The sequence below is a fragment of the Archocentrus centrarchus genome, chromosome 20 (assembly GCF_007364275.1).
Source record: "Archocentrus centrarchus isolate MPI-CPG fArcCen1 chromosome 20, fArcCen1, whole genome shotgun sequence".
Lineage (NCBI taxonomy): Eukaryota > Metazoa > Chordata > Actinopteri > Cichliformes > Cichlidae > Archocentrus > Archocentrus centrarchus.
This window is the reverse complement of record NC_044365.1, coordinates 16,135,055-16,139,019: the sequence shown is the minus strand read 5'-3', so window position 1 is coordinate 16,139,019 and position 3,965 is coordinate 16,135,055. Positions and strand designations below refer to the sequence as shown.

Genomic DNA, 3,965 nt, shown 5'->3' with positions numbered 1-3,965 from the left:
TATCAGGTTTAAACTCATTACAACCTACAATAAGCTACACAACCAACCTCAACACGAGGAAGTCAGCAGCACACTACAACTCTGTGGGAGTGATGTCTCCGTGGGTGTAGTTATTTTGGTGTGGATACATCACCAAATAGCCCCTAATTCAATGAGAAGCTACAGTATATAAGGTGGCTCACTGTCACAGTCGCAAGTTCATCAGCTGGTAACAAACCTGCTCACAGATCCAGAGTCAGATTCGGTGCCTTTCAGCGTCTGAAGATGTGTACGACTCTCTCCGCCAGCCGTCTGATTCTTTTTCTCACCCTCGCTGTGGTGATGCTCAGCTCCGTATCAGAAGGTACAGTTTTTGTGTATTTGTGGGGTTTTCTCTGTCTCACCTTTATGGAACAAACTAATTGTAAACTAATGGCATCATTATGGACTGAAATTACTGCAGACTGTAACAGAGCAGGTGTTTCTGGACAGGTCATCATGTCATTTAGTGATTTTATTCTATTGGTTTGTCCAGAGTAGCTACTTGGAGTGACTCTGGAGAAATTTAACAACTCTGAGATTTTCACAATTGATTAAAGTTGTATTTGATTCTGTGTGGTATCCGAAAGGCTCTGAATAATAAGGATATGTGTGTGTGATGGTGTGTTGCAGGGGACGGCCAAGTGGCACCAGTCTGCTTTCATAAGTATTCTAACAGTGGTATAGAAACCCAGGTTGCACCTATCTGGGCAGAAAGAATCATCAGCTGCTCTGAACAAAGCCAATATGGCTGCAAACATGGCTTTGTGTAAGTAAACTTGCTCTAAATACACTGAATATACACAAATATGAATCTGTTTGGATCAACGATTGTAGAGCAGTTTTTTGGTTTAAAAGATGGTATTCAGGAGAACTCTAAAGAAATCTGTTTTCAACTGTGTTGAATTTATCTTTATTGCACTTTTCAATTAACACTAACATTAAAATGTCTAAACCTTTTATTTTTATTTCCTCTTCTCTTTATACTTCTTCTGTTCTTCAATTTTTTTTCCAGGATTAAAACAAGAGGAAAAAGGACACTTTTTCTCAGATCAGACACTGAGTGGCTGACAAAGAAAATAAAAGAGGTGAGAAACAAAATATGTATAAAAATGTGGACACAAAGTTGAGAAAAAACAACATGAACTTTCCAGCTACAGTAATGATTACAAATCAGTTAAAAGGACTTTGGTCTAATGTTGCTTCTTCTTCTCTCCTTCACCACCACAGGGAGCCCTGCAGTGTCCTCCAGTGATTTCTAAATAGGAATAATGAAGCAAACCTGAAGCACTTTCTGCTGATCTGCTACTTCACAATGCTGCAGGGTGGCTTCACAATTTTTTTACAGTTTCACACTTTATTTTTGTAAATGATTTATTGAGCTTAATGAACACGCATCTGCTGTAAAATTTAGTAAAGATGTTGGCAAATAGGTTTCAAGTTCTCTTATTCTGTCTGTAAACTGACACCAAAGATAAATCATATTAAAATGCTTTAAATTCTGATGTGAATGGTGTGTGTGTGATTACTGCCAACACAAGGACACGGGGGTGGGCTGGAGCCTATCACAGCTGCCACAGGGGCAAGAAGCAGGCAAACACACCTCTCCTGGGAGACCTCATTGTCAGATTCCTGAAACATCTCAGCTCTCTCCTTTAGATGCGGAGGAGCTGCAGCTCTGCTGTGAGCCTGAATGATCTCTGAGGATGAGCCCAGGAACTCTCTCTCAGAGAGAGAGAGAGAGAGTTCACCTTTTCTTAGTATAGAAGTCTGGGATGTAGAATATACGACTATGACGCATCATTTTTCAAAGTGCAAAAATGTGCTGTCAGGATCAGTAATTAGCACAAGAACCTTAAATGTTTACAGTTACATTATTGAATGTTTTGTATTTCTCTGAGTGAAAAAGCAGACGTGAACACACCTGACCACAGTTATTGGTAAATGAAGCTTCTTTTTGTATTACAGCTCTGGAGCATAAAGTCAACATCCAGCAGGTAGGAAACAGTCTCACCTGCAGCTCAGAGGGGATCTACCCTGAGCCTGAGCTCACCTGGTCCATCAGCCCTCCATTCAACATGAACCTCCAGAGCAATTACACAACTCAGCTGACTCATCAGCATCTTTAAAGCATCAGCAGTTTTGTGGGGGTTTTTTTCACATAATGGCAGTGCCTCCAGAAGCGGAGGCAGAATGGCCACAGTTCACCTATCTCCCCATGTTTGTTTGTTTGTCTTCTTGGATGGGTGTTCTGTTAACTGTAATTTCCCCAATATTGGGATCAATAAAGTATCATCATCATCATCATCATCACAATGATGCAGATGTGGGCTACAGCTGCACAGTCAGAGTTCGCAGAAACAGGTGGACGGCAACTCGGAGGCAGCTGAGTATCAAGTCTAAACCCAGAAATGATTCAGTTCACGTCTCCTCCTAAACTACAAACTCAGATTAATGTGTTACTGAACTATGTTGAGCTGAAAGTCAACACAAAACCTGGTTTCAGTTTAATATCAGCTGGAGGGGCAGCGTTCTCAGAGATTCTTTTAATTATTATATGGTGTAAGCCTGGTATAGATTCTCTGCTGAAGGAAGACATTTTAGATATGCAACCTGTAGAGCTGCACCTGTGTGAGGGAAACCATGCAGTTAAGTTACAGCCACACAATCTGAAAGCACACAGGAAATTTGTGTATTTAAATAATTTCTACATCTCTTCATTAGTCTGTGAGATCTAAATGAACTGAGGAGCTTCATAATCTTAAAATTGGTCAAGTTTAAAGTTTCAGAGCTTTAATGTACAGCTGAAACAAACAGAAGGACCGAGTGTGCACTGAAGGGTAAAATAAATATTTTAACTCATCAGTTCACAAAGTTAGAGATTTTTAATGTTATATTTTTTAGTGTTTTCTTTGTATAACCCTGATGCTGTGTGAAAAACAGAATGCAATGATCACAAATCTCATATTTTATTCCCAGCAGAACACCTTGAAAAGAATAAGCAGAAGAGGATGGATGGATGGATGGATGGATGGATGGATGGATGGATGGATGGATGGATTGATTGATTGATTGATTGATTGATTCTGCCATGGAAATCACAGCATGGGATTGGGAACATTTCCAGTGATCCCTGACTGTGAACACAGTTCCCCGTCCCATCCACAAATTCAGGTTAAAGTTCTATGATGCAAGAATAAAGACATCTGCTGATGCTAATACTGCATCTACTACAGTATAAGAGTCCCAGTGCTGAACTGTCCTGCCTGCAGTCCAGACCTTTCACTGATTGAAAACATTTGGTGTATCATGAAATAGCAAATACATCAAAGAGGACCCCAGACTCTTGAGCAGCTAGACTCCTCAATCCCACAAGAATGGGACAACATTCCTCTCCCAAAAGTCCAGCATCTGGTTTCCTCAGTTCCAGGATGTTTATGGACTGTTGTTAAAATAAGCGTCCTGTCCAAAATGTTAACAGGCACATCGCTGCCATCAAACTCAAAATGACCTTATTTTTATTTTATTATCATCTGATTGTTGGGGGTTTCTCTCTAATGTTGTTGAGCCTTTACCCTACAATAAAAAGCACATTGAAGCAGCTGCTGCGATTTGGTGCTATATGAATAAAATAAAATTGAATTCATGCTGTAATGCATGAACATTACATTCAGTTGACAGTGCAGCAGTTTAGGTGTTATTAGGTATCATTATGATTCACGACTTACGATCAAGCCTTCTTTATTGTAGAGCAGGGGTAAGTAGTATAAGGTGGTGGCCCTTTCACACCTAGGTGTGATTTTTCACACCTAGGTGATAAAAAAGCCTTGCGCGTGCATGTGAGGTGCGTGTGCGCGTGCGTGTGTCCGTGCGTGTTTGCGCTGACGTGTGATAATGACGTATACGGTATCCGTTCAAATCAGATGATCTCATTGTCTCTCCTTACA

The 3,965-nt window shown here is 40.4% G+C and overlaps 1 long non-coding RNA gene across 1 annotated transcript; it reads left to right on the top strand.

The window, feature by feature from the left end:
* The first annotated feature begins 658 nt into the window (after positions 1 to 658).
* LOC115799890 (uncharacterized) lies at positions 659 to 1,523 on the top strand. Its single transcript, XR_004021626.1, has 3 exons — positions 659 to 787; positions 1,034 to 1,106; positions 1,249 to 1,523. It is a non-coding gene; the product is annotated as an uncharacterized LOC115799890 (long non-coding RNA).
* Positions 1,524 to 3,965: the final 2,442 nt, after the last annotated feature.